This window comes from Anneissia japonica, unplaced genomic scaffold (genome assembly GCF_011630105.1).
Source record: "Anneissia japonica isolate Jap-2015-1 unplaced genomic scaffold, ASM1163010v1 scaffold288012_len1326614_cov192, whole genome shotgun sequence".
In the NCBI taxonomy this organism is placed as follows: domain Eukaryota; kingdom Metazoa; phylum Echinodermata; class Crinoidea; order Comatulida; family Comatulidae; genus Anneissia; species Anneissia japonica.
In genome coordinates, this window is record NW_022756612.1 from 688,922 (window position 1) to 697,014 (window position 8,093).

Genomic DNA, 8,093 nt, shown 5'->3' on the forward strand with positions numbered 1-8,093 from the left:
GTTTTCCCCTCTTGAAATAGGTCAGGTAAATTTTTCTCATTTTTTATTTTATGAGTAGTTGCATGCGTATTCTTTTTTCCATGAATCGATAAATCCCAAAAAGAAAGGGTGGTCCGGGAAAATTTTGATTCCTAGATGGCGGGAATTGAGCTTTCCCGACATTTGAAGTGTGTTTTAATGAATTTTATGTTCTTCAAAATTCGAATTTTCTAATAGCAAAAAAAAAAAAAAAAAAAAATCAGCGCACGGGTCCTGAAAAGGTAGGTCTAGAATTCTTTTCTTTTTGCCCTTTTTTTGTTGCCCAAGGGAGGGGTCAGGACCAATGACCCCTCCCCCAGATCCACCAATATGAATTGCGAGAAAATGTAACTCGGTCGGGTACTGGATAAACATTCTCTTTCCCATCCTTCTCCTCCTTCTTCCCTCCTTCTTTTTTGGCATTTCCGATCATACAAAAATCTCCAGACATTATGTATTTTTCGCCAAAAAGTGGGGGGAGGGCCCCCCGCTTCCGCCGGCCATGACAACAACAACAGCAACAACAATAATACTGAACAACCTCTAGATGTAAGTATCTTGTTGGTTTGTTTATAATCTGAAATGAAATGTAAATACAAGTGTGATTAGGAAAAAGGCAAATCAAAGATTGTACTATTTTAGGTTGAAGTACTATAATAATAAATAGGCCAAGACGCTCTTACTACAGTATATTCTATCAGAGCATGATGGAATCAATTTTGACATATTGCTGGACTGAATACACTATGTAAAATACACTTTTATAAAATGTTATAAAAAAAAGTGTATACAATAATGTTGTATCTTGATAATCCTGTATTTTTATATCGTATGTATTTTTATGTACCGATGTTTATGCAGGGGCGGATCTGGGTTTATATTTATGGGTGTCAAAATATTTCCAAACAAACCCAGAAGGAAAAGGAGGTCGGGGAAAATTTTGATTCCTGAATGGCGGGAAATTCCGACTTCTGAGGTATCTTTTAATGACTTTTAAGTTCTTCACTTCTGGTAGAGGGAGACCAAGGTTGAAATGGATAGACAACATCAAGGAGTGGTGTACATTGAAATACAACGAATGCGTAAGAAGAGCCCAGCAGAGAGAAAATTGGAGGTCCATGATAGCCAACCTGCTACGAGCAGAGGACACCGACAGTTCACAGGTAAAATTCAAAATTCAGGGTTTTCCCCTCTTGAAAACGGTCAGGTAAACTTTCTCATTCTTATTACAGTAAATAGGACTATTACATGTGTATACATAAAAAAAATCGAGTAGTTGCATACGTATTCTTTTTTCGATGAACCAAAGAACCTTAAATAGAACGGTGGTCGGGGGTCCTCCCCCGGAAAAATTTATTATGAGTGTACCAGTATACATATAGATAAAAAATATCAGTAGTTGCATACGTATTCGTTTTTCCATGAAACGATGAACCCCAAAAAGAAAGGTGGGGGGGGGAGAGTTGGGGTCCTCCCCGGGAAAATTATGATGCCTATAGATGGCGGGAAATGAGCTTTCTCGACTTCTGATTTTCCCATTGTAACAAAAAAATTGTCAGCTCATGGGTCCTAAAAACGTAGGTCTATATATATATATATTTTTTAATCTAATTTTTTTTGCCGAAGTGGGGGGAGGGGGGTCAGCATCCCCTGATCCCTCAGATCTACCAATTTTTTTATGGCAATACTGTTTATATATTTTATGTAATTTTTATCATCATTATTATTGTTATTATCATCTGTCTTCGGAAAAAGAATTTCATGTGTTATGAACTTGTAAATGCATGTCGAATAAAAGAAATCTTCAATCTTGAATCTAGATGCTTGGAAATTTAAGTCTCATACTTTAAAAATACATCATAATTGTAAGTTAGCATGAATGGAGGGGGAACTTCCAATCTGATAATGGATGTAACAAAAGAGAAAACTTATTAAATTAAACGTTGTTAAATTAAACGTTTACTAACTCATAAAAGTATTAAGATGTAAAAATACAAGTATTTGTCACCTGTTAATTCAGGTTGAAATCCCACCCCATTTAATCCACCCATGGATCAGATTGCCAGAATATGCGTAAGGTGTCTTGACGTCAACAGATAGATCATTCTAACCAGCGACGAAGCAACAATATAACCAAGGGCACCGTAATATCAGTAGCGCAATATAGAAAATCATGCACATGGAATTGGATGCACAAATTATTACTAAAATGTTTTGTATAGATTTTTATAATTACAGTATTTAAAAATATATATACTTATTTAAAAAAGTGGTCTGGCTACAGCATGTGTGCTGGCATGGTTCTGATGGCCCTATATTGAAACTCATGAAATATTGGTCTTCATTCACAAGACCAAAATAGGCCTACTGGTCCTCAGCAGAATTTAATATATGTCCAACTGCATATGACCATGACCTTTAGTACAGTGGTGGTGTTTTTTTTTCCGACGAGGAAGTGGCAACGCTCCAATGGGAAATACTCCTAATGAGGAAAACCCCCAACAAGATTGAAGGAGGCAGGCCAAGGGGATGCAAGCCCCCTGACATTATGGGGATGGGGACTCGTCCTGATGCCTGATTCCCAGCCCACCCACTGGTGTCACAACAAGTATGTATCAATGCATAAGACCGTAACTTTGGTCCAGCTCTGATGGCATGTAGAGCCCACAAATGTAAAAATTCGCCACAAATGTAACCATAACCACTAATGTAAAAGCATTGTAGGGCTTACCCAGATTTCAAGATTTTATTTGGAATTGCTTTAAAATCATGCAAATGTCAAAGTAACCACAAATAAAATAACCACAAATGTAAAAATAACCACATAATGTAAAAATTAGTTTATCCTCAAATGTAAAAACATTTCGCATTTGTAAACATTTCCAATTTTTACATATGACATGTCAACCGCAAATGTAAAAGTTCATTGTAAGATAAGTTATTATCAGATGTGTTTGTGTGCGTGCGGGTATGTGAGATTCCTTAAAATATTGAAAGACTATTTATTTGCAAACGATATGCATGGTGACTTGAGTGTTACCTCATTTAAGAGCGAACACAACTTTTAAGGTCTGAGTGTCAATCGTTTTTAAGCTGTCATTATTTTGACAAACCGAAAACAAAAACTAGACATTATAGAACTGAATGTATTATCGTGACAGATTTGATTTTTTTTGTCATGAGAAGTGTAATTGTTGTCATTATTTAATTTCATATCATTTTACAGCATGTCATATCACTTCATATCATTCCATATCATTTCATATCATATCAGTCCATATCATTCCATACCATTTCATATCATTCCATACCATTTTATATCATTCCGTATCATTTCATATCTTTTCATATAATTTTATACCATTTCATATTCCATATCATATAGTTTCATATCACATAAGTCTAAATCATTCGATATAATTCCATATCATTTCATAAAATTTCATTTCATATCATTCCCTATTATTTCATATTTCATTTCATTCTATTTCATACTACTGTTCGACCTCCAATTCGAGACCACCTTTGGGACCTGAAAATTTGGGGTGGTCTCGAGGTTTGGTCTCCAATTAGAGGGCTCGCTTTGTGTTAAGATTGAAGATTGTTATTTTGGTCTTTGGAAAAGTGGTCTCGGATTAGAGGGGTCTCGGATTTAGAGGGGTTTCGAATTGGAGGGTGCACTGTTCATACCATTTCATATTATTCCATAAAATTTCATATCATTTTATTTCACTACATATCATTCCATATAAGTGACAGGGGGAAAAACACCCTCTTTTTCAAATATATATGTACAGTATCGGTATATGTAAACAATGAATGTTTACATTTGCGGTTGAAGTTATGACATTTGAGGTAAAAATGGAAATGTTTACATTTGTCGGCAAAATGTTTTACATTTTAGGTTAAACAGAATTTTACACTTGTGGGCGGTTTTATTTTATTTTATTTTTTACATTATTTTGTGGTTGACATGTGGTTATTTTGACATTTACGGGTAGAATGCAACTACTGTACATTTGTGGTTATTTTTACATTTGTGGTGGATTTTTTCATTTGTGGGCTCTACATGGCCCTGTAATGAAACTCATACATGAAATATTAGTCTTCATTCACAAGACCAAAATAGTTATTTTAATATTGTTCCCAATGCATAAGTTTGGAAATTTGTTAAAGATAAAAAAAAATAGCAATATGTGTGATTAAAATGCTATTTCTCTTTCAAAACTGTCAGATTATTTGTTGGTTTTTAAAAATTTTATCTGCAATTTTCCTCCATTCAGGTAGTGGGCATATGTGATGATGGTACATAAACTGAAGTTAAAACATATACAGTATTTGGAAAACCGTTCTTGTACCACTCTTAGTATATGGCGCTCAATGTATTAATATTTACTCTACATGTATTCAGAAACTTTATAAAATTCTAACTAAACTTATGAAGACTTCATTGGTCCTATCCAAATTCTCCAGATCGTCTTCTCTGCCTTTGGCTCTTGGTTTGCCAAAAATCTGCGACATTAATAATAATTACCAACTTCAATTTCACATTTTTTTAGGCAACTCTAAATCCTTAAAATGTTATTCTCACTTATTGAACTGCAAGTCCTCCCAAAGTGTCTCAGAAACTGATTAAAAGAATAAAAAAAAAAAACTATTCCTAATACTGTTATTTAAAATGTTATCTTGACAGTGATCACAAAAGAAAATGAAATATAATTTGAAATAAAATTTTAATTGAGATGGATTAACTGATAGTATTAATATAGTATTTCAGATGTATCCATATTTAGAATGTAACGGAAGAGAACTTTTATCACAGCTTTTAAGAGTTAACTTTTAGTCTTATTCATACTCATCTTATTATTTAAGTGAAATGTTTTTCTATTTCATTGTTTGATTTCCATTTGTATTTTTATGTGTTTTCTTGTATTTGCATATATGATGTGTTGGATGTTCATTATACATTTTATCTCTCCAGTTTGAAGGTTTTGAATGAATTGAAATTAAAATTGGTCTTCATACACAAAATCATGTTACTGTTCATTCACTAGGTCTTCAATATAGAAACTGGTGACCATTAAGTATTGTACAAAATATACAAAAATCTGGCAGGTACAGTGATGTAAGTACTGGCTACTAATCATAAAAACATAATTATAAAGAAAATCATTCAAGAGATATTTTGGGAAAAAATAAGAACAAAGAATAAGAAAGCCATAGCCAATAATGAAACACAAAACAACGTTTTTGTATACCGTATTCATATGAGTGTTAAAAATTTATTTACAACCTTAATAGGAGAGCAATGCGAAGCGAAGAGGCTTAGAGAAGAATATAGACATTTACAGTTATACCTTGGATACGATCACACAGCATACACTGTTACACTATACATTGGCAACAATATACATAGAATTATATACTGTATATGAATGTTTATATATTTATATATTTATAATATATATATGTATAGTATATATATATATATATGTATATATATACATATACATATATACATACATAATAATGATCGACAATGCTTCAATATCAAATCAGGAATAATTTCAGCAACCAGATTTTTTTTCTTTTGTCAAATAATTTAATGATGACATCAACAGGAGACTTGTTATATATGAGCTTGGTTTTTTTTATTTTCCTTTTACATATTCAGTTCTTTTTTTTACCAGAAGTTAAATGAACTGAAGCTTTAGACACATTGAAATATTAAAATTATTTTATAATGGTATAGTTGTCTTTACTCAATACTAGCAATAGAAGGATAAATGTTATTCTCTATATACTATTAGAGGAAGCAAGAAGTTATAAGCCTCATTAATTTGCTTCACACAACTAAAATAAAACCCAAAAACAATATATATGAATTAAACCAATCAGTGTAGATACCTCATGTATGTTTGCTTTTACTTCTTATAAAAGTCTTATAACAATATATTTTATTAAATAAGCAGCTTTAAGTTTGTTCAATATTAGAACATGTGTGTACATTTGAAAATGTATATAGATGTGTGAGTGTATTATCTATCTATGCATTCAAGTTTAGCCGTGTGAAGTTTCAACAATCCGGTTTATAAAGACCAGGCAAAGCCTTTATCACAACAAAGCAAACAACTAGATGCTAAAATCTTGAACGCAACATGTCATGATAAACAGTGCGAAAGAGAATTAGAGAAAAAACTGGTTCTTTCATTAAAATTTCATTCTAAAAAGTTTGTGCTGATTACAACTGTACCTTCTCTTTCCTGTAGTAACATTATGAAAACAATCATTTTTATAATTAATTCCCATTGAAATTAAAACATCCACTGGTATAATAAATAAATGAAACCAGTATAAATGTAAAATCTCAAGTATTTAATATCGGATAAATTAGATGGCTCGAAAGCTATAAATGACTTATTTCTATCAAGAAATGTTTAATAATTCATTCATGAATCAGATACCGTTTTAATGAAAAGACTTAAGACATGAATATTTATTATAATGTATAATTTTTTTTGTATAGTACGGCAAACACGTGACCATTATTCTTCCATAAAATTACACCAGTTTCATTCAGTGTTATCCATATTGTTTTCAAAGGAGAAACTAATATTGAATTCCTTCCTGGTGACACCAGGATTATAATACAATAATTGTAATGTAGCATATCATAATGACTGGTATTATTTATTATCAGTAATATTTTTTATTTAGTAAATTCAGGAAAAGCATGTTCAACTTTAGGGTGATAGATACACAGCTTCATCTTAATATTAATCATAACTGTCACATTTGCTTGTTAAATCGAATTGCATTAATGTTATTTAATTATTTAAAAAAAATGTTAATGTTTCTAAAAAATCTGATAAAAACATGATCTTTTAAGATAGTTTATTACATGTTTGAATGTGCAATCTGTATGGAGGAACCTCCAGTGTTCACTCATTTGAGCGCCTACAGCACATCTGATGAAAAACCATTAGATGGAAGTAAAAACATATAAATGAATATTCATTCAGTTATAAAATGAATGATAATGAAGTGGTTGAACGTTTAAAAGCTGCTGTATTATACAACATACACAATTCTTACGCATTAAAAATCACTACACAGTCCTTTAATAATTCAAGCAATGCTGCTTATTTGTATGTAGATCAAGTCTCCAATTACAGTGATAAAAATAGTATGTAATGATTAACACTTGTTGGTCAGTATATAAATGTATTACAGGTTTTAAATGCAAAGTTACTGATTGATAGCAGGTTTGTATTACACATTGTGATGGTCTATGTTTATGTTTGCTTGTAACATGTTTAGTAGACCAGTATTTTAAAAATTAAAACAGTCACACTATGAAGAGCAAACAATTAATGACAGAATTTAAGATCACTATCTAAAGCATTAGATTTTTCCCCTTCTACATGAGGCAATCACAGGACTTATGATTAAGTTAAATACTCTTAAGAAAAAAATTTCTATTTACAATTATTCATCAACAGAGTAATACAGTGAATGGAATATGTATGTATTGTCCAACAATATGAATATAATTTTAGCATAAGGTTCTCTCACACGGTGTTCCCAAATCAAAATAACAAGATTTAAAAAGTGTTTTTTCATGTGTAGATAAATTCATGCAACACTTGTAATCAATATGACAAATATATTAATTTCTTATACACCCATTTAAAAAAAAATCATACTATAGTAATGAGATACTAAAGTACCCAACAAGCAGAGATCTAGCAGTCAGTTGTGCTACAATGGCAAAATAGCAGCTTACACCATCTGCTAGGAAGACATGGTCAAAATTGATTTCTTTAAAATTTACTTAAGTATAGATTATTTTTCAAATGTGCGTTTAATTTTCTAAATGAAATAATATATAGTTAATTACCTGAATCCCAATAGGTAGAGCAATTTACATGTAGTTATATTAACATATTTGTAATTGGAAAAAGAAGAACAATGACATTTAGTTCATTATGGAAACTAATACAAATCTAAACATCCACATGTGCAAATGTAAACAAATACACACACATACATACACACACATACATATACATATA